Source organism: Pteropus vampyrus, unplaced genomic scaffold (genome assembly GCF_000151845.1).
Source record: "Pteropus vampyrus isolate Shadow unplaced genomic scaffold, Pvam_2.0 Scaffold261, whole genome shotgun sequence".
Lineage (NCBI taxonomy): Eukaryota > Metazoa > Chordata > Mammalia > Chiroptera > Pteropodidae > Pteropus > Pteropus vampyrus.
In genome coordinates, this window is record NW_011889042.1 from 3,449,400 (window position 1) to 3,475,354 (window position 25,955).

Below are 25,955 nucleotides of genomic sequence, written 5' to 3' on the forward strand. Positions count from 1 at the left end.
ATATAAATATGAATATGTAGAATACATCACATTGATACCTTATTTAAATATATATATTTTGTATATTCAATATTGGTCAGTATATCTATATCAACTTAATATGTAAATATACATCTGACTTGAATCTATCAAGTCAAAATCCATCAGATTTCTCAATATTTACTGATTAATCGATCTCTAAGAGAGAAAAATATTCTCTCAGCACATGGGGTCTAAAGAAGAAAAATAATTTAAAAAGAAGTAAAGGTGTTCGAGAACACTTTAATGACTCCTATCATTTCGCAGCCGAGGAATCTGAAGCCCTAAATGGGGAAGTGGCTTTAGAAAGTTTCTCAAGGAATGCTCCGAAAGACTTTAGTCCCGTGAGATGCTCCTTTAAGTAAGTTAAGTGACCACGTAAGTTCAGGAAACACTGTATGCTTTAACTTGATCTTAGAAAAGAACACCTGTCAGCAAAATAAAGGCTCTGGAAAGTCCTGCATTTAGGGAGTGTTTATCCAGCAGCTGCTAAATTAATTTATAAGTAAATGTATTTGGTCACAGAGTATCTGTGCCTCCTAACATTTCACAATGCCTTAGGGAAATGTGGTCCTAGGGGAGAATGTCCAGTCTTCCACCTAGAGTCCAAGTCCACCCAGAGAAGTGGTGAACTTGTCTGGGGTGGTCAATCTAACCACACACTGAAACTCCAGGCCTTGAAACATGACACAGCCAAACTTCTCCCTCCCCTCTCCTCTCCACCCCTCCCAATAGCCAGGAACTTTCCAAAGAAGATGCCAATAAAAACACAGGACCCAGGGTGCACGGAATCTGGGTGGGGAAATATCATGCCTTGTTCTCATCTCAAAGAGCCTTGGAAGGTTCAGGTAAGTCTCCTGCCAAGGATACTTAAATGGGTGAGAATGACCTAGAAGGCCATCGTCTGCCTAAAATAAACTCTAAGATGAGGCAGCCCTGAGAACTGCATCAGCATTCAGCAGTAAAGAGCTGCTGACCCACAGGCAGCAGGCCTGGCATTTAGCCCCATTCTGCTCCTGATCACGGCCCTTGACCAAAACTATAACTCTGCACATCCATCTCCAAAACACGAGGGCTCAGCTCTGCTGCCCTTCACTCCCCCTCTGAGATGTCATGAGGTCAAGAGGAGGTAGAGACGTGAAAGTGCCCTAGACGCGACCCTCCCTCCCTCCCTGTCTGTCTGTCTCCTGTACCATGAGAAGTACTCGTCACCATTCTCGTATCCGCAGGGACAAGCTCAGAAATGTCAATTCTTGCTACCATTAAATGGTGGTGGTTATTTGACAGTCTTATTCTGCTGCCTAGAAATCTCTTACTTCTCTGCGTCTGTTTTGGGTGAGGGTTCCATGAGAGCCATCTCTGTAGAGCAACTGGGCCATCTTCACACGCAATAAGGTACATGATATAAAGGTTCCTGGTGCTGTGTCTTCCCCCAATTAATCTTCAGAGCTTTGTCTAAAGAGCCCAAAGCACTTCCAGACATCAGCTTGTGCAGAACACCCGCAAACGGGCATCAGCCGAGTTGGGGTATATGCGCACATGTCCATGTGAGCGAGTGTGCATGTGTCTGTGTGTGTTGGGGAAGGAGCAAATCCTAAGTTTTCACAAGGTCACGCTGCTGCAAATCAAAGTGTGGCAGGTTCTGCTGAGGGCTCCGTGCTGTCCTATTTCTCAGAATACAAACAAGAGGCCAACAATGTGAAACTGCACACTGCCCCCCACCCCCGCTCCCTGTGCCGCCCTAGTTCTCCTGCCGTCTCAGGCCCCAGCTCACCGCATCTCTCCAGAACATCTCTGTTTGTTTTGGACTCGCTCTACACAAAAACTTAAACACTCCAGGGGCATGGGGAGAGGAACTGTGCTTGTTTAAAGATGATCTCTTCTTAGCGGCTGTAATCTTTAATTCATAACGGTCCTATGAACCAGGCAAGCAGTGGACAAAGGCTGGGGGCCATCCCCCATCCTTAAGGTTTTTAAACACAAGCGGCTGTACAGGAAGTTAGTTTTCACAAAGAGCAACAGAGAGAAAAACATGCTAATTTACAAGCAATGGCTTCAAGCCCCCTGTTTCAAGTCTTGTTATTGTTGCCAAGTAGCCCAACCGTGACCACAGCCCCCTGTGTATGAGCTGGGGGCTGGGGCTTCACTGTATTATTCAGAGGTGACCACAAAACCATCTCCTGTGCAAAATTACCATAGAGAGAGACAGTTTCATACACGAGCGGCAACAGACAGCTGGCTGTACTCTAAAAGAAAAGGAAGTTCTAACACAGGCCCCAGAGCCACATGAAAAGGCATGAGAGGAAACTCAGTCACCAAGCAGCTGTCATGTGCCTGAACACATGCTAGGTGCTTTAACAGACTTTATAAGGCAAGGAAGGAAACTCAGGCTCTCAGAAGTTACTTAACAGTCTCAAGGTCATGAAACCGATGATAGTTAGGAGTAGAGTTCCAGCCAAGTCTTCAGATCCCACTGCAAGAGCAACGGCAGGCAGGGCCAGTATGGAGGATGGGTTGCAGTCCCCAGATGGAGCGATGGTAGCACCTGCTTCCTGGGCCAGGGTCTGGACTATACCCCTGCTGGCTGGTGAAGAGCTCAAGTGCCACATGGACTATGTAGCTATGAAGAACTATTCTATTCCATGGCCACAGTCCAAGGCCATAGACCCAGGATGAAGCAGATATCCCCCCTCCCTCCAAAAAGCCATTGGCAGCTACAAAAAGAGGGCAAGGCAGGCTAGAACCACTCAGGACTGCCCTTGAGAATAGTACGTCAACGCACGTGGCCACCACATACCAGCAACATCATCTCGGCTTTCCGTGGTTCCTGGTTATTTCAGGGGCTGGCAAATGCGTATTAATCATCACTCGGCCCGAGGCTTCTTCAGTTCAATAACATACTCAGGGAACGTGCTCAAGTTCTGCACAGAACTCCTATGGGGAGTTCCTCTCCACTAGGCCCCTGGGTGGCTGTTTATTTCACAGAGGGTTATGCCCTATGAATGAGGGTTCCCTCTCCAGCTGTTGGCCCAGGTGGCCAACTGGATAACAGAACACAGGGCCACACAGCCCTTTCTGCCCAGCTCAGGAACTCACACAATCGGTGGCGTCTGATGAGGAAGATGAAGGCATGAGATCTGGAGTCAGGCAGTTTGGGTCTTGGCGCTGCCAATTCTCAACTGTGTGATCTCTCAAACAAGTCAAACCTCTCTGTGCATCCAATTCTTTGTGGACAAAGTGCAAATAATACTATCTACTGCAAGGATTGTGGTGAGGATTGTGGTAAATACAGAAGAGTGCCTGGCACAGGAGACATGTTTTACACAGGCGATGCAGGTATTTATTTGCCCTCAGTGCTGTTCTGACAAAGGAATTAAGCTTCTTGCTTTGCCCCTCTACAATGCTGAGATGATCAAATGAAATTAAGTATGCCGTGATACCACTGACTCCTCACCACATGGCAAGTTTCAGGGCTATGGCTCAATCCCAAATTATCTGTGGTGCCCAACACCTGGACAGCAAGAGAAGGGACACCAAGCCTCACAAACGATCACAAGATGCCCTGAAAACCAGGATTATGTGTGTGGGGAGAATCCCCTAGGCCAAGTCTGGTGAGGCAGTTCTGGTCCCATCTGCCATGCAGAAGTCCCCGTCTATCTGAGGTTAGACCCTAAGTCAAAATCTCAGTTCCCCACCTCTGAGCCGTATCACCTGGGGTAGGTTTTGAAATTCTCTCTAAGTCCTCATCTGTAAAACCGGGCTGGTGACAGGACAGCACCACCCACACGGAGGGAAGAAAAAACAGGTAAGGTGGTGGCCAAACAGCGCTTCGCTCAGTGCCTAGCACGTAGTAGGTATCGAGTAAATAGCAGCTGTCCTAATGTGAGCACATGGGAGAGCTATTCTTCAAGAAAGAAAAGGGACATCATATATAGTCACGGTCAGCAAAGCTTAGAAGGGTCAAGGCTTCTCATTTTCACAACTTCCTGATCGCTCGATGCTCTTCTTCCCCCAGGTTCCACTTTTGGGGCCAGATAGCCGGATTATGGAAGTGACAGATGGTAGTACCCTAAAAGGCCCAAAGCGCCCCTGCTGGGCAACAGTTGTGAAGAGTTTTAAAGACTGTAGCCTTAGAAAGAAGTGAGGAGGAAAGCTGGCCAGGCTGGATGGCTGTGCCAATTTCAGTGTGATTCCCAAATCACACATCTGCCTTCCTAAGGCTCCGCATCTTCAACTTCCCACCTTAAATCTCAGAGAGCAGCAAAGCACCAAAGCAATTTTCTCTGCTGGCCTCAAAGCGGAGGTACAAGCAGGCGAGAATGAGATCAGGGACCTGTTCTCTGTGAAGATCCAGCAACAGCTACAAGGCCTCTGCTCCTGGAAAAAGGGCGAAGTGTCTCACGGTCTAGAGATGGGAGGCCCAGGCTGGTGTCTCTGCTGCAGAAATGTCACAGGACGAGCAGAATGGAGGTAACTACTTTTAGAAGGTCTTCCGAGCCCACTCTGGGCAGAGCAGACCACTATTTCAGAGTTAACAACCAGGTCTTTGATGGTGCCTTCCTCAAACACCATCACTCATTATTTAGCTAAGGATCTCATCTGTGCCTTCTAAAAGAAGATTATCTGTCATGGAGATGGACGCTTTTCCATGAAATCCCTACCTTAAATGTACATGTATGTGTACGCACTCAGATTCTCTCTCTCTCTCTCTCTCTCTCTCTCTCTGTCTCTCTCTCTCTCTCACACACACACACACACACACACTCTTACATGTTCAAAACCACACAATGGACACTAGCGTCCAGCAGACAGTTTCAAGCACTCCTAGTTCAGAAGACTGTCAGGATCGCGACAAAGGCAAAGCAAGCTCATATCTTAATTAACCCCCAGCACTTTGCTCCCTTTGTCACTTACCCGAATCCTCTAACCATCCAACTTCCCAATCTTAACCCAGATTATTCACAACAAAGGAAGCTTCTGGAGCCCAAGGAGAGCTATGAGGATAGAAACACCACCACTACCCGCCAGGCCATCCAACCCCTACACTGATGCATCCAACCTGACTCTGCTCCCAGCTCAGTCTTAGCAAAGGATAGAGAAAAAGGTAGAAAGTTTGGGGAAAGTGAAAAGCCCGCAAAGACAAAAGAATACTCCATTATTTCCTCTGAGTATACAGAAAAGTAAATAAAGACACAGAAAAAGCTCTGCATGAATATTCACCAAAATGATAACAGCAAGTGGGGGCCAGAGAGGAGTGACTGCCCAAAGGGACTTCGCCTTTTCTATAGGTTTTAGTTTTTTTCCAAGGAGACTGTCATCCTGTATTATTTTATGTAATTTAACAAAGGCTTTTTTCTTTTTTTAAACTGGGAAGTGCCATTTCCAGTTGCTGCTCTAGCTATGGAAGAAAATAAATCTTTTTTCCTCCCTCTCATTTTTCGTTTCAAAGAAGAAAAAGAAAACTCCGTTCCCCTCCAATGTTGAATTTGCTGAAGGTCAAATTCTAGTGCCTATAAAGTTTGATAATGTCTCCATAATTTACTATTTTTTACAGGCTCTATAGCTTTTATTAGCAAAAGCGAGTAATTTTTCACTGTTCATTTGCAGCATGGGAAGGGGAAAAAAATCTGTCGAGTCTGACGTGTCTGAGCTAAAACACTTCATTTTCCTTTCTAGTCAGTAAGTGAACTAAAAATTACTTTTAGCAAAGAGACGTGTATGTCTCTAATGGACACACAACGTATATGTCTACAAGCCTGGGGCAAAAAAAGAGTAAAACGAAGACAGCTGCCCAGAGAGTGGTCAACATCATCCACTCACAGAGGTTTTCTTTATTAAATATATCTGTGTTTGAGAAACTGCTGGTCCACAAGGTCAAAACTTTCTTGAGTCATCAACCAATTACAAAACTAAATTCCCAGCAATCCTAGTCCTTTATCTATGTGAAGACAATTCCAAAATGGGGAAGATCTGTTACTCTGGGGCTATGTACCACAACGCGGATGGAGACGATGAGACCAGGAGAAAGCATGGCAGTCCATCCCTCTCAAGATGAGCCCCATCCACAGCTTGGGTGCATTTCAGCACTCACTCAGGGCTTAACGTGCGCATTCCTGTCGATCAAGAACTGTGCTGGGGGCGGGCGGGTGGGTGGGTTGCGAAGGGTAGGTGGGTACATATTGGTACATCATGAAAAGGACGTGGGTCTTGGAGTTAAGATACCTAGGTTTCAACCCCAGCTTGGCCTTCAAACAACAACCCAATAACACAGCCCTTAATGATGTCAAAGGCTATTTAACACTGACTATGCCCTTAACACAGGTACCAAACATCGCACGAAGTACCCTGCGTGTGTGCTGCTCACTCCAATTCTCCACTCACTCCTGCCCAACACCCCCGCTCTGTGGATGAGGAAGCTGAGGCTCAGAGCAGTTACAGAGACATGGGCCCAAGGTGCACGCTAGTAAGTGGATAATGGCGCCACGACGGTGCCCCCTTACACTCCCTGGCTTTTTATTTTCCTGCTCCTCACCTGGTTTTGAGGTTCCCAGAGCCAACACAAACGAAAGTCCTTATAAAAACAGCCAAGTGTTACCCAGGAGAGGGGAGTGTCTCTTCCTCAAGGCCTACGAGTCCTTGGAGGGGAGGCACACCTCTGTCCCAAAACCATTAAAGCTGAACAGGTCACAGACGGCTACCCGGGACCCCGCAGATCCATTCCTCACACTTTCACGCATTCCCCTGAGGAATTCTTGTTATTAACGGTTTCGACAGCAGAAATCCCTGCTCCCCGCTGTGGTGTGGTCCTCATGGGGGTGAGGGGGATGGGAGGAGAAACCTGCTCCACACACCCACAGGCGGGCTTCCTGCCAAACTGCCTCACACCGTCTTCCTGTTCATTTTGCCCCATGGATGATTTTTAAAGCTTTTTAATTGTCCTTAATAAATTACCTACACGTGCACGATTGTTACAATAGTTTCATTAATTTTTCTCAGTGCATCTAAGCTGTTTATCACATAAGTGTTAATGGAAAAGAGGTGGGCTCTTTCTCACGCGCTCTGGGCTTGGGCAAATTAACACTTACGGGGCGGCTTCCCCACACCACAAACAATTAGGGACGTATTTATTTCGTCCCAGCAAATCGTCTTTCCGCAAGGCCAGAAAGAGTGTGCCCACGGAGAGCCTCAGAGTCACCTGCCGTGGAGTGGCACACAAATGCCTGCCTCATGTTTGGTAACTTGTAACTCGATCTCCATGCTCTTTTGGCTCAAATCTAACCTGATTGTCTTCAGGGCTCACAACTCGCCCCACATCAACTAGGAGAGAAATGTCACTGATATTTCAGATGACGCGCTTCTTGGCATTTGAAGCTTTCGACCAGAAGTAAATTACCAAGGGGTGGGGAGGGTGGGAGCACGATGATGGCCAAGAGTGACATTCTAGAAACCGAGAGTGTGGTTCCAGAACAACAAGGGGCAGAGAATGCAGGCCCAGGGGTCCAACAATTGGCAGGGGATCATTGTCTGGCCTCCCAGGAGCTGGAGGAAAGGGTAAAGGGGCTCTTGGGAGTGTGGCTATAAAACTGAGCTAATGTCACTCCACATCTTTACCATCTGACCATAAGCTTGACTGGACAGCTGGGTCAGCTGGGCCTTACTCATGGGATAGCAGGAGCCCTGGGCTCAGACAGCACACAGACCAAGCCTTCCATAACTGGGCCGCTCTGCCCAGGGATAGCCCTTCCAAAGCAGGGAGCTTTAAAACTTAAAACTTAAAAATGGTTGCAGCTGGCTTCAGAGTTCTTACAGATGGTGGTCAATCTGCCTGGAGCAAATGGATATTTTGGATTCAGCTCTTATGAATCAACCTGGCATCAAAGCATATATATAATAAAAGTCCAGAACTTCAAGGCCTGCCCCAGCCTAACCCCAGCTTTTCTTCCCCAAAGACTCATTTCTTGCCACATCAAGATTCTTTGGAGTTCCCCTAACACATTTTCGCCCAAATGGGTCGTCTTTGCCAAAAAATTTCTTCCCGTTTTTATCTGTCCTATCAAACTCCTACTCATCCTCCAGAGCCTGTGCTTTTTGTCCCCAGACGGAGCCATTCAGAATCAATGATTCTCCTACGGCACACGGGTGAATCTCTTTTATATAGCCCAGTGGGCACTTAAAGAACATCATCCCCTGAGTTGAATGGATGGTCAATCTTTTAACTAGTGTCCCTCATGGTATTCACACTCCACTAACTGACTGGATCTTGAAGAGGGTACCCCAACTGAAGGCACCTCCGCTGGGGCCTAAAAAGCTTGCCTCCAGGGAAAAGCCCTATTCTGTGTGCTTGGCACCGCTGACGTTGAGACCAGGCGGCAGAGAGCCCCAAATGGGGCTATCTGGGCAGGAACTGACCTCCCGCTCTCCTCGCGGCAGGCCCAAACTCCAGACAGGCCCCCCAGCCACCGCTCCAACCTCACTTCCCTAGTTCGCTCCCTTGCTCGCTGCCTTCCAGTCCAACATCCCTCCATCCATTCTCTGAACTGACAAAGCTGTTTCTTGCCCTGGACACTACGCGAGCCATGTCGTCCGCCTGGAAACCAGTGTCTTAGGACAGGTCCATGGCCTCAGAGAGACCTCTCTGCCCACTATGCCTAAATGAGCACATCGCACCCCCTCCCCGCTCCCCAGTCCCTGTCTAACCTAGCACTCTGGGCTACTTCCTCTTTGTACGGATTGGTTATCTGTGAGTAGCTCTTCATTTATTCGTTTCCTCATCTTCAGACTGACTCCCGTTATATTACAAACTTCACAAGAGCCAAGAACCTGTTGTCTCATTCACATCCGTATCCCCAATGCCCAGGACAGTGCCTGGCACACTGCGGGCACTCTTAAATATCTATCTCATGAATGAGTGAGACACATTTTGCTGGAGAACAAAGTCTGGTCTCCTAGGCCCCTAGAGAAAGACTCTGTATTCTGGAATGTGGCCTGGTTTGGCTGAAGGAAGTCCAACAAGCACAGAAGGACTAGGAATACTTTGGAATTCGGGGAGACACCTCGGGGAACACAAGTAAACACTTGGCATGAATTAAAAAAAACTAGTTGCATGTTAATATATGCTGCCTCCCCCTTAAACAGCTTATGAACACTGTAATTTTCTTCACTAAAACACTGTCTAACAGAACCAACTCCCCTAATTACAGACGTTCGTATGCATTATAATCTTTATACAATTAAACCTACTTAAAAGAATAAATGATTAAATGCCCTCCCTTGCCCTGTCACTAACCCATCCCTCCCCTAACCACCACCACCAAGAAACAAACAACAGAACAACAACAGCAAAATACAAAGGTGCTGAGAACGCCAAGTTGAGCTGTAGACAGACGAAACTCCCAGGAAATTGAAATTCTCGGGCGGACACAGAACTTTGTAGCTACAGGGGGGAAAGTCAACTCTCAACTTCAAACCTGGCATCTGACGGCTCAGCATCTCACTGCAATGTCAAATTAAAGGCTTGTACGTATCGTACAAAACGTCTCTTATTTCAGGAGCAAACATCTTCCCTTGCACAATTCATCTCCAGACAATAACACACGGTTTGGTGACCGCAAACCGGCAGAGGCTTTTCTGGGATCATCTCTTAAAAATTTCACAAATGCATTCCTGGCCCGGGGGGTATTTACCAGGAAGTCAGTGGTACTTCTCTGGAGTCAGGCGGGTTTAACTGATAAATCTCTCTTTGGGACACAGGCTGTGCATCCTGTGGAAAACATCCATTATGGAATTTTGATGAAAAAGGCCCAGAAGTCAGCTACTTGTCTGATGCTAACACCCCACTTTCTAAAAATTCAGCATCGTGGGAAGAAAAAGGGGGAATGCTGAGAGTTGAAACGATCCTTCTGTTTTAAGTACTGAAAGGGCCCTGAGCACAAAGCTGTGTGATCCGAACCCCTGAAAAGCAGGTGCTTGAAAGGATCAGGCAGGGAGGCTTAATTACAGCCACGGAGGGGACCTGGACCTGCAGGGCCTTCTCATCACTTGAAAAGCCCTCTTTTCTGCCTGGGCCACATTCAGTGCCAGGCTACCCAGATGTGGTACCGGAGGGCAAGCCAGGACTTGAGGTCTTCAGACAATCAGAATCATCTTCCTGCTCTTCCAGGGAACAAAGATCCCAGCACAGAAGCAGGGTGGCCTAGCGGAAAGATCTAGGTCACCTCAAGGTGCACGTATCCATGCTGAGCCTCTACATTCTCGTCTGTAAACTGGAGGTAACAGCAGAATTGGTTTCCTAAGGCTGCTGGTGTCCTGGAGAAGCCCCGTAAGTAGTAGCTGAGTACCAGGTCCAGAAGTCTATAGGGTCACTTGGGCCCCTCAAGCTCCTACTACAAGTAGAGAGGTTTGGAGACAGGGGAGAAGGGTAGGAATCAGCCAACACTTAGGTACTCCCATTTCTTTTCCTGCCTCCTTCCCTGGCTCAGCACTCTGCCTATGCTTAACTCTCAGGGCTAAGTGGAAGGCAGCTGCAGTTCCTGGAGCGTCCACTAGGGCACTGTTGGATTCATGGGGGAGACGTGCATTGGGCCCGTTTTTCAATGAGGAAGACAGGAAAGTGGCAGTGCTGGGCATATTACCCTCAGCTCTCACTCTGCCCTCGCAACAAGGTAGAGATACTCATTATCCCATTTGGCTTCTGGAGACAGTGAGGCTCACAGAGATGAAATGATTTGCCCAAGGACATGCAGCTAGTGAGCAAATGTCCAGCTTGAGACACAGAGCAAGATATACCCCATGACAGGCCTGCCTCACAAGGGTGGAGCAGCCTAATTCAGCGGGCAAAGAGGAGACATGCTTTTAAGTGTCAGCTCAGCCCCTAACTTGCCCTTTGACCTTAGACACCCTCCTAGCACAGAGTTCTCTCCTCTGCACAATGTGCTTCTGTGGAGCCATGAGTCACAGAGTTCCAGGGCTTCCCCACTTGAGCAGCCTCTCTACAGCCAGGCTTGCGGGCACCGTCCTCGGGCCTTCTTCGGGTAGCTGGGGTAGGGTGGGCGGTGAGGAGAAGCCGTCCCCACAGGAGCCAAGTGTGCCCGACGCAGCTGCCAGGAAGTCTCATTAGTCAGCACCAACAGCTGCTGCCACAGAACACGTGGCACCAACGGGGACGCACCCAAGACTTTGCTAAATCTTTGGGGATGGCTGGAGAGCAGGAGCGGCCAAGGAAAAGCAGAATTCCAGAATTTCCATGGGGATCCGTGGGGGCTTTCACCTCATTCACGCCCCCCGACCCTTTCTGTGAACACTTACTTCCTCAGACCCAGCTATGAGCTTGGCTGGATCTTCAAGTCAGGAGTGGGCCCCTGGCATTGTCAGCCAAGTGGACAGAGAAGTCACCGAAGGTAGCAAACTATCTCCAAGGGCCCTGAAACCCCAGCCGCCATGTTCTGTTTCCCAGGGCTGGGAAGAAGCCAGTCAGGTGAGGGTGGTTTGAAAGAATATGAGTCCCCCGCATCACTGCCTTTCCTCACTCCTCAAATTTTGATGACGGTAATTTGGTAAGTATGCCAATGCTCTCCTGTCCTCGGGAAGAGTCTGAGCATCGAATTTCCCTGACTATCTGCCAGAGACATCCCAGGTCACATGAATGTGGGAAGGAGGTGCCATCCTACGAACCTGTCAGAAAGAAAGGAAGGGAAACATGGCCCCCGGCCAGTGGCGCCTTCCTCTCTGCCCCCTCATCCTATGCTCTCGGCCTCCCAGAGTCTTTTCAACATCTCGCACTGTTCACCCAGCCTCATCTTGGACAACGGAACCTGGACTACGGACTGTTTCCCACAAGAAGGAAGATACTAAAGGGAGGCCGGCGAGAACGAAACACCCGATTCTTCTGGGGAGCAGGGGGGTGGCTCACTGGACAGGCTGCAGAAAACCTTCCAGAAGCTGACGAGCCCCTTGCTATTTAAGGAAAATAAATCCCCAAATAAAAACCTCTCCAAGTTCTGAATCTTACAGCAACTCTCCTTTAGGGAAGTAAAGTTATTCATGCTTGAAAACCAAAAAGGTAAACGTCTGCAGAAGGTTCATCCAAACTGGCGGTGCGGATGTACAAGACCGTGAATGTGGGCTGGAGCCCAAGTTTAAAAGCAGACTTATAAGGGGTGGGGGCCGGGGGGAGATGCCTCACTTAGATCCCTCTGCCCTGGTGTCTGTCCTTCCCCTGAAGCCACTGAGCTGTTGGCAATAATGAAATAGTAATAAAAGGCAGGCATTCCCCTGGCCTCGAACAGGGAACTACAGAAACGACTACTGTTGCTTGTGGACCTACTGTGGGCCAGGCTGTTGCTTGTGGACCTACTGTGGGCCAGGCAGGCTGCTAAGTATTTCTCACATTCCAATTAGCCAACATTATACGCCTGATGAAGTTGAAATCACATGAACAAGTTTAAATAACATAGAAAGTAAGGGAGGGAAGGAGGGAAAAGAGGAGAGAGAAAAAGAAAAAGAAAAGGAAAGGAAAAAAAGGGGGGGGGAAAAAAAAAAAGAACCAGGCTGAGAGGAAAGAAAAAAGAGAGCAACCCAAATTAGACACGGCTTCTGTGCATCACATGGGGACTTTGTCTTACAGAATCTCCCTTCGCTGAAGATGAAAAAGGCTCCGAGAAGTTCACAGATGCATGAAGTTGAAGCCTGAAGCTGAGATTCAAACCCAGTACCATCCAACTGCAGGTCTGTCTACATTTTGATGAAACCCTTACAGTTCTCAAAAAACCCTCCTTCCCTGCAGTGACAACCAGCCAGCCCAGTACAGGCTGCAGGGTGAGTGATGAGTGACACAGCCGGTGGTGTGCAGGGCTTGGAGATGCTTCCCAAGGAGGGTTTGGACGCCTTACATGCCTGAGTCTAGGAGAGGCCAAGAGGGAAGCCAGACTTCGCAGATACTCAAAGCCTCAGGACCGAAAATGACTCCCCAATGTTTTAAGAAGCATCAGCCTCGGGCCTTGGAGGGGGTGGGCGGCTCTCTTTTAATGCAGACCCCTTGGTAAGAAGTATATGCATGAGCACCCATCCTCACTGAGCAGCAAGAGGCCTGCCAGGGCCTTGGGACCCCTCTTCTCCCTGGTTAGCCATCTTGTGCACATGAATCACCAGAACCAGGCAAGGATGTGGGCGGTTCTGCAAAGCCATCCCCGTCACTGGAAAGAAAATACAAAGACTCCAGCCTCCCATTAGTGGAGGACCAGCGTCATCGCCAAGGACGGTGCCTGTACACACTGTTTTCAGTTCTGCCAGGGCTGTGAGGTCCCCGCAGCCCTGGCAGAACAGCAGGGGGCAGTGTTGTCAGGAGCAAGCTGGCAAGAGCCACAGCCCCTGCCCAGATGGCCCCTGACCTGTGCCTGATCTGAGCCTGGGCACCTCTCTGGGCTCTGTTTCCTCAGTGGTAAAGAGAGATGATCCAGGCCCACTCCCTCGAGGTTTTGCCAGCTCACACATACCAGAGACGCCAACTCTCCAGGTAACTCTGCGGCCTATTCCCTGCAGTGCACCGCCCCCGATCCCCCCTTACTCTTTACCCCGGGCAGCTGGAAAATCACGTCCACACCCATGGCACAAAGGCACGTAAATGAACAAACACACACCGAGATTCAGTACACAAAGTGTGTGCCCGCACAGACTGCCATTCATTAAAGGCCTGTGGCAGTCAGCCAGATTATAAATAGACCAGCTCATTTTTAAGATGACCAGCTCTTCAGCAAAGTTCTTTGGCCCTTAGCAGTGGTGTGAGCCCTGCCTCCTCTTAACCTCTTTTAGCTGAATGCTCGACAGAGAGCCCAGTTCTGACCCAGCCAAGCCAGCAAATCAGAGTCGTGCGCACACACACGCATAACAAACCTCGGGTAAGACTGTCTGATAAACAGGATCTGATTGATGCTAAGCCCAGAGATACAGGTTCCAAAGAGGTCTCTCGAGTCACAGGAATGACAAACACAAAGCTGTTTAAAAAGGAATGAGGGGCATGGCTTCGCATGCCTCAGCGAGCGCTCGGCAGCGGGACCAAGCTGGCTCCTAGGCTCACTTCTCAGACCTCCATCGGCGTATGGCGTACCCATCACCACCTCTCCAGCTCACGGTTCAGAACAAGCCCTGTGTTCCCGCCCTTCCAAGCACCGTTCAAACTGCCTTGCACAGCACCCGGGGTGGGGAGGATGCCCGGAGGTGATTTGCAGTTGAAATAACCACCTAACTCTGGGGAGACCAGGCAGTGCTGATAGCCTACCCTTAGCACAAGCCGTAACCAAGGAAATCCTAATGACACTGAACCTTAGCCAGAATAGAACTCCATCCCTCCCCACCTCAATATCACAGGCACCAGTTTATCATGTGGCTCTAATTACAGGAGACAGGCATATATACCTTCATTCAGTTATCTTCAACCACATTGGTGGTATCAATAATACATGACCAACGTTTATATTCCAGGGAACCAGGCATGCTAGGACCCCTTTACCTGCTGGATTATTATTGTGGGCTGAATGTATGTATCCTCCCACACACTCAAATTCATATGTCGAAGCCCTAACCCCCACCTGTGATAGTGTTTGGAGCTGAGGCCTTTGGGAGGTCATTAGATTTAGATGAGGTCATGAGGGTGGAGCTCCCGCCATGGGACTAGTGACCTTATAAGAAGAGGAAGTGATTGGAGCTGGAGCTCTCTCTCCACCCTGTGAGGACACTTTGAGAAGCTGGCTGTCTGCAACCCAGGAAGAGATTATTCACCAGGACACGATTATGCACCCTAATCTCAGACTTCCAGCCTTCAGGACCGTAAGAAATAAATGTCTGTTGTTTGAGACACCCACTCTACGGTATTTTGTTATGGTGGCCTGAGCTGACTAAGACAGTTATAAACCTCCAACTTCTCTCCATTGTCTCCATTGTTTCAACTTTTCTCTCTGGCCCTCAAACACTAACACAGACTTTCTGCCGGAAATGTGTCGGATTCTTAGGAAACGCCCCAAGCCTGGGCCCTCTCCTATGCTGCGAGGTCTTGCAAGACTAAGACCACCTGACCAGTGCCTAGCACACGACCTGCAACAGCCACCCCTCGACTTATGAACGAGAGTTACCTCGGAATAGATCTTTGTGGTCCTGATGAGGAAGGCTTGGGTTGGCCCAACTCCTTCCTCCAAAATATCCAATCTCCATCATCACCCAAGGAGGCACTTCTGCAGCAACCCCCTGCACCCCATGTCCTCCAAGTCAGAGTAGGCCATAGTTTGACTAGAAAATTTCACAGTCCACACTGAGTGCAAATCCTCACACAGATCTACAAACACCTCTCAGCCTCCACTCTGCACAGTCCCATAAATCGCGCAGACTAGATCAGAGCAACCATAAGCTGGAGGAGCCAGGTCCACCCCAGAATCACCAGGAAGACAGAAGACTGGGCCTCAAATTGTATATCAGGAAATTGACGTCCGATGTCAACTGACAGTGACAACTAATGGACACCTAATGTCTACCTCGACAAGTCTCAAGTGACTCAACTGCGCAGACATATGACCCGGTTCTCTCTAATGGAAGATCTAAAATTCTCAGGTCCCAGGTCCCAGGTTCCAGATCGGACTAGGCTCTCCATGGCGGTGACTTATTCTGTCCCCCCCCCGCTCCTCTGATTAAACCCCTCATCTCGACCCGCTTCCATTTTTCCTCTAAAATACTGTAATTTCGAATTCAGGGGCGGGGAAGTGTTTTAACTGAACTGTGGCTTTCAAAATAGTCCTGACCTTCCTGCTCCCCATCCCCCTTGTCACAGAGCAACAGAAATTAAATTGATTCCCGCTATCAGCATTCTGCATCTCAGCGATTATGCCCAGCCACCAGAAAAGTCAGCTTTCTGCTCCATCTCATGAACAGGAACCCTGTTGCTAAATCCAACCCCACAGGCTCAGGAAGGAGGTGATGGAGGAAGAGGGGGTAACCGAGGGGCACAGGTAACGATTTATAGCCCCCTTGTCACTGTGTTCTTATCTCTGTGGCCAGCCCCTTCTCAGAAATGGTGCCCGTTACTGAGCTCCCGTGAGGGCTGCCCTCTGGGACCCAGCCGTTTGGGACAGGTGGCCCAGCTGGGGAGCGGAAAGATTGCTGTGGAGAACCCATCCTGCCCTTGGCCAAATCCTCGTCTGGGCATGTCGCCACCCGGGCGTCTCAGCTCAAACCGCCTCTACTGAGACACAAGCAGGGGAGGGAGAGGTTGCAGTGAAGCAATGAAGGATGAACATCCTCAGAGAGGCCCTTCCATGATCCCCCCAATCCAGATAAGGCCCCCTCTTCCTCTCAGAGCACACACTGCACTTTCGCTGCGAAGCACCTAACACAACTTGTAATTGTGTGAGTGTGTGTATCTGTTTAATGTCAGTCTCCCTCACTAGATCAAGTCCTGTGAGGGCCGGACCACGACTGCCTTCCTCCCCACAGTATCAAACATTCAATAAATATTTATTGAATAAATAAGTAGAAGAAAGAAACACTTTACCGCAGGCTACTAGAAACAGGATACTAACTTATTTTTGGTTGGGCCTCTTGGGAATCATTTTGGTCCACACTGCAATACAGGAATAGACTATATGAACTTACGTGGTTCTCTCTTTTTTTTTTAATTTTCCCTTTCCTGGGACCTCTCATTTTTGACTAGGTAAAACACCAGAAAAAAGTATCTCTGTCCCATAGCAAAGAGATGACAGAGCCCAGGATAAAAGTTTCAAGGCTTCATTGCCGTAAACACTGGAATTCTACCTAGCCACCTCTGAAAACATCCTTTCCTTTCTCTCCCCCGTCCCTTGTCCCTTGCAGTTCATTCCACCGCCGTGCCATGATCACCAGGAAGGGGAGTCCCACTGCTGAGACCCTCCCTGAGAAGGAATTCGAGTTTTGACCCGACCCAAGTTTGTTACTGGCATCTAACGGGTTTGGCTCACCGAGTCATCCTTCTGATGACCCAGGAGCAAAAGCCAAGAAATTTCATTTATTTATTTTTACCTCACTTTGTTCCAAAAGCAACCGGAGGTGTCTTACAAAAATATCCATACCCTGATAAAAGTAGATGAAGAAATGAGTGAGGATGGGAAACATTATAAATCTTAATAAAAGTTAAGGTTAATGCCCGAAAGCATACATCATAATTGATAGAGGCATTCCGGAGACGTGAGATCTGAAAGCTTCCTTTCCCAAATTCCATCCTCAACGGGAAGATGGGGAGCATTTCCGCTGATGTTCAGCAGACACTTGACCCACCCTACGAGCGTCTGGGCTCAGCTTTGGGGATCCATCAACAATGCACACACCAGGCTCCGGGCTGCAAGTGTCTCTGATGTCCTTGAATCCCGTGTCAAACGCTCCCAGTTGGGGAGAGGCACGTTGCTGGAGTCAACCCAGGAGAAGGGACAAAAAGGAGAGGGGGGAACGTTTCCTTCTAAAACCTGGGCATGTCAGCATTTGTATCTGCTGGCAAAATAAACCCTGTCTGACCTTGGGCAGGACTAGATGCTCTCCTTGGTCTTTCCAATTCTAAAATGTTTATGATTTTGTGATTCACGGACGTCATATTCAAAAAAGCGGTTTTACTGGAACACCCTGGCAATCGGTAATCTTTCTCTTCCACATGCTCACTCTCACTCCTCTGCCTACCAGTGAGGATGGGCTGCCTACACCCAGGGGCTACTCCGTCCCAGTCTCCCGAATCGTCCCACTGCCACTCCCATGCCTGCCGATGCCCATCTCAGCAGAGCGCGGCCCATGCTGGACCGCTCTCCCTGCACCCCCGCAACCCCCAGGCAGGGCATAGGTTTCCTTCTGTCCATACTTTTCAGAGAACCCCATACCCAGAATGCCAGTACAACAGTTTTTCCCAGAATATCTGTGCATAAACATCCCTTCTTCTATGATGTTATCTGTTCCCAGTCCTTGTCATAACAGGAAATATCTGCTGAGTGCATATTCTGTGCCACATACTGAACTGAGCCCCTATCGTGAATTCTCTCATTTAATCCTCACCACAGTCCAGTGAAGTAGTTACTTAACTATTATTCTTCCCATCTTACAGATCAGCATATTGAGATTCAAAGAGGTTAAGATGCTCAAGGCCACACCAGGATTCCATCCAGGTTTATCTCATTCCAAAGATCTTAACCACTACACAGTATCATGATGTCTGCTTCTACCTTCCGTATGGAACTTCCCCATTTTAATTGCTTCATCGCTCAGTTATAAATTTTTCAGACTTGCATTCATTCCAAGAGCTAAGTCCCCACTTGTAGCACTGTGGTGCAGGGAAGCAGATGTGGGTTTCGTGGTCCTGCAGACCAAGGCTCTTATTGAGGGTCCCATGACCCCCTGGAGTTGAGCTAATAATGCCCCAGGTCTCCTCAAGTCACAACCTGGTTATCATACGAGTGTGGAAATTCCTGGACAGATAAACATTTTTCCAGGAGGGATGAATGCACCCTATGTTTCGGACAATACATAAAACATGAATCTACCACTCAGGCTCATCTGAAGAGCAATGAATCTATCACCAAGGACCTCAGGGGCATTCCGAAGAAGCCATATGCTTTTAGTGGAATGCCCCACCCCCGGCTGGGGAGGCCCCTTTAACATGTGGAAACGATTTTCTAATTAAATGATGAGCATGCTGTGTTGACTTTAAGTGTAAGAGCAGCCCAGGAGAGGAAGACGGTAGATTAGAGGTCCATGAAAAATAAATTGTGCTGCAGTATTAAGGTCAGATCACCTTTGGTGCCTCCAGCTCCCCACTGTCCAGCCTCTATGCGGTGACGTTCGAAAATGCTGACCGTGTCATTTGTCTGCTTAAAACATACTGAAGGTTTCCATGGCACTTAGAACAAAACGCAAACTTCTTTCCCTGGCTCCCAAGGCTCTGAGTCACCTATCTGCTCTTCTCCCACGCTCTTGGCTCCACCACACTTGCTTTCTCTTCTGATTCTTGAATCATCAAGTTCAATCCTGTCACAGGGCCTTTGCACGGCTGGTTCCTGCCCAAACTATCATCCCCCAGATCTGCACACACCCGGCTCCTTCTTTCATTCAGGCATAGCTTCAATGCCATCTTCTGAGAGAGGCTTTCCCTGACCACCCTATCAAAAGTAGCCCCAAGCACTCTTACGTTATCCAACATATTTTCTTCATAGCAAAGGGTGCAACCTGATACGTTTGTTGTTTATTTGCCTGCCATGTGAATGTCTTCCCCTTAACCCTACACTGAAATGTATGCTCCAAGAAAGGAAGAACCTTGTCCGTCTTACATCCCCCAGTGCCTAACGCGGCGCCTGGCACATCACAGATGCCCAGCAAAAATGTTCTGAGGGAGGAGGAAGAGGAGGCAGGAACCACAGCACAAGCCAGAGAGGAGGTCCAAGGGTTTAAGGAAAGTTGAGTACATGACAGATTAGAGCGGGAAGGAACGTGGCATTAGGAAGCAGAAGTGATTCAGCCTGGCTTGGATGGGGACAGCAGGCAGAAGAGACAAGGAGTGAACAAGGAGCTGCTTAGGAGATAAACATCAGTTTCAAGGAATGAGTCAGGGAGAGCTGTTCAGTAACACTACTGTTCTCCCAGACAGGAAATCAGAGCAGGAGGTCAGACTGGAGTGGGTAAGCGCCGTGTGAGGAGGGTGTCCAATGGTACAGTGGTAGGGGGTATGGGGGAGAAGGGTGGGGAGAGGCCTGGGCCGCAGCTGCAGATAGAAACTAGAGGGAGGATGGCAGCTGGACTCAAGCCAGCAGGGACTGAGAGATGCGCATTTCTAGAGAAGGGACCAAGGGCAAAGACAAGGCCCCACGAGCACCTCATCCCAAGGTCAGACTGCCTGATTCCTGTCTGGAAGGAGCAGCCTTTAGAGTGACTGGATGTGACTGTCTCCACCTAAACCCAACTCTAATGCTGGGAACAAGATAAACGCATATGGCAGAAATCTGAGAAGGGAACAGAGCCTCTGAGACAGAAGGCAGCAAGGCGAAGCAGAGGAAGAGGGGCTGCTGAATGGCGCCCCCCACCCCCACCCCGGGCCCCACGCACCCTCTGTCACAGATGAGGAAACTAAGATCCTTTCAGACGATGAAACTCTGGTTCTCATCCACCAGAGCCACATTAAGTGCCTGGTAATTCAATAATTCAATTAAGAAAGCTCAACTCTTTTTTTTATAAAGCTTAATATTTAATGGAAGAGTTATGAAGTACGACACAACTCGGGGTGATTAATAGTTACAATTAAAGGCTGAACGTGTTGAGGGGAGAAAGGCACAGCTTAGTGGAAGCACATTTGTGCTGCAAAGGATACAGCACAGCACACTTACCGACTGGAGAAGCCTTCTCCCCATACTGCACACCCTAGTCATGTACCCAGCAGAGCCTGTCTCCAAGGTGGACCCTGTGTACACAATTACCTGGCAAATCCGCCCTGGTACAGCTGGACACTACCTGGAGCAGAGCACCAGGTGAGGGTCCCTCCCAGCCTCCTAACAAATCAGAGCTTGTTTACTGCAGAGCCAGAACAAGGCCCACTCTGCCCTGTTGTTCCACCCTCCTTCCAGTGCAACCAAGTCTCCTAGAAGGCAGAAAGGTCAGGGAAGGAATGCGATGGGTCAGGCAGGGAGAGGGGATGGCTGAGCACCGATAACCGCTCTGGGGGCATCAAGGCATCGTTCTGGCATCTCGTTCTTCTTGTGTTAAGGAAAACCTCACTCCTAGACCACAGGTGTCTCTGGCCTCCAGTCACCCAGGTGGAGGGTTCAGGAAAAGATGGGCCTCACTGACCATGCTACAACACAGCTGGCCTTGAGGCCTCCAGGCTTGGCCTCTTGCCCCCACAGCTGCCTCTACCTGTTGATTCAAAGGCAGGTGCGACACCCACAATGCATTACTCTGGAGCTGATTCCATCTGTGACCCACTTCACATGAAAGGAGCCACCAGAGCCAGGCTGCCATCTTGGGCCCACACAGCCGATGCCATGCCACATCCCACATATGGCCATTTACAACCACAGGGCTCTGATTTCTTCGCTCAGGAGCACCTGCCTGAACATCAGGAAGGAACGAAGGGCTGCTTCCTAAAGTGCAGCCTGGGATCCCAGGCTGTGAGTTTGTCTCAGTTACAGAAAGCCCAGGCCCTGGAGGGAATGATCTTCAAGGGTTACAATGAAGAAATGGGGAGGAGACCCCAAACCAACTATGAAGAAATAATGAATTATGTAAGTATTAGTGGGAATCGATGGGAGAAGGCCACAGCCATTCTCTGGGGGACCCACCTTGGGCCCATCGGGGACAACCTGCAGAGCAGAAACAAGCTCTGCAGCTGCAAGATGCCCAGTCAAGACTGAGGCCCGGTGCACAACAGGGCAGGTGAGTGCAAATGCTGCCTGGAGCTTGTATGCTCGCAGATTTCAATCTTTTGACCTTCCATTATCTAAGAACAATCAGTTAACATTACAGTATTGGGAAGGGCAATTCCAGTGAGTGAGGGGCAAAGCTTCCACTCTCCAGTTGAACCATGGTTAGCTGGAACTTTCCAGGAAGGTAGTAGGTATCAATCAGGTAAGCTAACATGTCCATGATGGCTTGATGAGCAAGTGACCTTTACTGAGCATCTGCTACATACCGAGAGCTGGGACAGGGATTATAAATCCTCTCTTCTGACTCCCACCATGGGAGGTGGGGGATTACCACCCTCACTTTTCAAAGGGAGGCAAATGAGCTCAGAGGAGACAAGAAACTTGCCTAAGGTCCCACAGCCCACAAGTGCTGGCTCCAAACCCAGGTCTGTTGACCTCAGAGTGGGAGTTCCAATAGGTATGGAATGAAGGTGTCCAGGCCCAGGACAGCCCAAAATGATATGCTAGGGTTGCCATCCCCCCACCTGATTCGTGGTGGCACTTCAACTGGGCCTTCCAGGTTAGCATCCTCCACTTAACCAAAAGGGCAGGGGATCGCTATTGGTTACCATTTAATGCTGAATGAGTTTCAGTAACTGGGAGCCCTTTTATCTCTAAAAGTGGAATAGAGTAGGGGTCCCCAACGCCTGGGCCGTGGACCGGTACCAGTCGTGGCCTGTTAAGAACGGGGCCGCACAGCAGGAGGTAAGTGGGCAAGCCAGAGCTAGCATCACCGCCTCAGCTCCACCTCAGATCATCAGGCATTAGATTCTCATAGGAGCACCGGTCCTAGTACCAAAAAGGTTGGGGACTGCTAGAATACAGCACGGTTTCCAGTTAAAAGCTTTATAGACAATGGCAGAGCAAATGGAGTGTCCATTTGTTTGTGGTTCTTGAAGACGCCTTCTCCCGGCTCCTGAAATGATAACCAAGGCCAAATCCAGGAAGAAGAGGTAGGCAGGACAGCGAACCCAGACCCTCTAAACAGCGAAAGCCCCTTCACTTCGCGGCCGGAGTCCAGAGCCACTTCCTGCTCTCTGCTCTGACCCCTCCACCCAGCCACCACCGTGGCATTGCCCTACTTCCTCAACTTGCCCCAACATGGCAGAGCCACCCATGGGTGAGACAGTGACCCTCAGAGCTGCCAGCACACAGGCCCAGGAAAGGAGTGAGTGGATGTTCAGAGACCTTCAGCCTTGAGGAGCAGACAAACAGATGGACTCCGATGAGTGCACCCCGGAGGCTCTCACGTGGCCAGATGAGGGATAAAGAGCTGGAATAAGAAAAATAAACCCAGAAGAAACAAGACTATTGCATTTAAGTAGATTTGAGAAAAGCTTTGAAATGCGTTTGGTAAAGACTTTTCAATGAATGAATGACCAAACTGACAGCTTTCCTGGATCACTAACATATCTTGAGCCCAAACATGCCCGTTGGTTGGGGTACAAAGAAGAAACCTGCCCTTGAGGCACATGCCCACAGGGGTAGCATCGACACTGTTGTTATTAATACTGTGGAGAACCACATGCAAAGAGAAAGAAAGCGAGCTTGGATTTGGCTGAAAAAATATCTTAAAGCAATACTAATTAATTATAATCGCTGATGTGAACTGTTTGCCATTCATGCCTAATTACTGTGCAGCAAAACAATGGTGTTTACCATTAAAAGCACATCACGTTAATTTTGGGGTGAGTTTTCTTTGATGGCAACAGAATTTCCAGCGAATGGGCAAATGTGTAGATACTTCTATTCGTGGCCCATCCACTAACAATCACCAGACATTGGAGGAAATCCCATTCGTATACATAATAATGCACGTATGATTTAAATGGACATTATACTGATCACTCACTGTGTGGGAAGTCCTCTGCTAAGGACATATGTGCAGCTATCTCCTTTAAGATTCCCAATCCTATGAGATACATTCTACTATTTCACCATTTTACAGGTAAACTAACCTGCCCAAGATCACACAGTTGGGAAGTGATGGGGCCAAGAACCAGCAGCCAGGTCAGGTCTGCCTACCTCTGGAGTCCATGTTCATCACCGATACAACAAATGCAGAGCGAATGCACAAAAACAAGTCTGGAAGGACACACACCAAAATACTAATAGCAGCTAGCTCTCAGTGATGAGGCTATAATTCTTTTTGCTTGGCTATATTTACGTCATTAAAAAAATTCTATAATGGATATGAATTTGGCGGGGAGGTGGGGAGGGAGTGTCATTGTTTCGTTGGTTTGTTTTTAAGGAGTACGGCTTCACTAGTTACAGCTGTCCCTATCCAGAAGCCACACACGTGGTGGAGAGGAGGGAGTCCAGGCATGCAGGGCATGACAAACCCTAGCTGGCCATCTATACCAACATTCAGTGTGCAGCAGACGTCCTTGCTATCTGGCCCTAACAGATGGTCCTCACTTCATCACAGCCTCCCCGGATGCCAGAGGAGTGGATGGAAGCTCCAAAAACATCTAGCTGTGAAGGAAAGTGGCAGCAGGAGCCACTGGCCTATGAGCACAAAGATGGCCCTACAGAAATGCCTTTCCCAGGGTCTGACAGCAAACGATCAGCTTTTCTTCCTCTTATTAGGAAGACAAACTACTTAAGTTAATCTCTTAGTCACACATATACACACACACACACACACACACACACAACCAAAAAGCTTTCAAAATCAGAGCTCGTCTCTTTCCCCAGCCATCTCAGAGCAAAGCTACATATCTAGGGGCTGAACGGAATCAGGCTGAAATACAGGGCTAACTCGGAACAGCCCAGGTGCCATCTAGAAGGTCCTACCCACCTGCAGCCAGCTCTGTAGGAGTCTGCCCTGGTTAGACTGAGGACATCTCTCAGATCCAGGAGGGACTGCTCCCCACTTCAGGAAGAGCCAGAAGTACTGAGAAAGACCTCAATGGCAGCACAGGCAAGGGCGACATCTAAGGCATCATGTCCAGGTTGGGAGTTTTCTCAACGATCTCCATCTCCAGTGCCTAGCTCTGTGGCTGATGCATAGACTGCATCACGACTGATTCACAAATAAGTACCAAGTAGCAACTATGTCTTACCCAGAGAGTAGAGGGGGCCAGCAACCAAAGAGCAGGAAGAACTGAAGGACCTGGGGAATGGTTACCCACGGCGAGGGTCGGGGAGAAGGGAGGCCTCATAACTGTGCTTACGCAATTACACTTCTTGATAAAGTAGACAAAATAAGAGATTTGAAATTAGAAGACCTTGCTTTGAGCCCTTGCTTTTTGCTACTCAATTAATTTTGTGTGCCCTTAGAAGAGTGATGGTGTTCTAAACATAGAAACAGGTAACCAATAGTTCCCAACCCTAGCTACACATTAGGACTTTTCAAAATAAATGCTCACGCTCCACCCCAACCTTACCATCTAATCCCAAGAGATGGATGAATTCGTACATATTTTTTTAAAAGCTCTTAAAGTAATCCCAATATACAGCCAAATTTAAAAACCACTGACATACATATACCCAACCACTAATATATATAAAGTATAGCTATATTTATAGCTATATCTATGTGTATATTTAAAAACTGTTCAAAATACATTAGGTATAGAGTTGTTCCACAGCCAAGCTTAAAAGCCAAAATTAGAAACTATATACTCAGCAAGCAGGGAAGCAGATTCACTCCTAGAAAGTTCTTCCTTAAACCACTGAAAGCCAGTCAAAAATGCGAGTTAATGCCTTGCAGGGTTGAGATACCTAACAAATCAAATTTATCAGAAACATTGCAAAAGAGATTTCCAAATGGATTGGATAGATAGGTTGGACTAAATAACTTTTTAATTCAATGTATTAATGACACCATAAAGTTTTATTAACCCCTCCTTGGTGTCTGGCACTTGACATAGGTTGTATCACTTAATCCTGAGAACCACAGGATGAGGAAGGTGGTTGCTGTAAACCTTTCACTCATCGGCTAGAGAGAAGCTGTGTCCCCATCACACACTCCACTCCAGCCAGGCTGGTTTCTTCACATCTGGTGAGGTTCCCATGCACATCCTTGTCTTTGCTTCTGCCAGTCCCACTTGAGAGAATTCAAAGCTTCTCTCAATCAGAATCCTACAAGACAATCACAGTACCTTTCCTAAGTCATCCTGGTTGAGCTGTGGAAGCATAGATCTTAGAATTCAGGAGCCCTGGGCCCTGGATGCGTCTGGCACTGCTTGCTTTCCTGTTGGATGGAGTCATCTTCCTCTTAATCCCTTCCCCAAACACTTCTCTACCAGGCCATGTTTAACTAAACCTTCACTCCAAGACTGAAGAGCAGAGACCTCTATTGAAATAAGGGTTGAGATGTGGTTCCACACAGTGTAGCAGTTAACATGTCTGCTTTACATGCAGAAAGTCCTGGGTTCGCACCCCACAGGAGCCACGGTCCATGGTCCATGGCCATGCCACCCTGAACAAGCCTGATGTCTGATCTCAGAAGCTAAGCAGGGTCGGGCCTGGTTAGTACTTTGATGGGAGACC

General features: G+C 48.6%; 1 protein-coding gene across 1 annotated transcript in view; it reads right to left on the minus strand.

Moving 5' to 3' along the window:
- LOC105302139 (RNA-binding protein Musashi homolog 2) overlaps window positions 1-25,955 on the minus strand; it is a 264,916-nt gene that overhangs the window by 213,158 nt on the left and 25,803 nt on the right. The window lies entirely within an intron of this gene.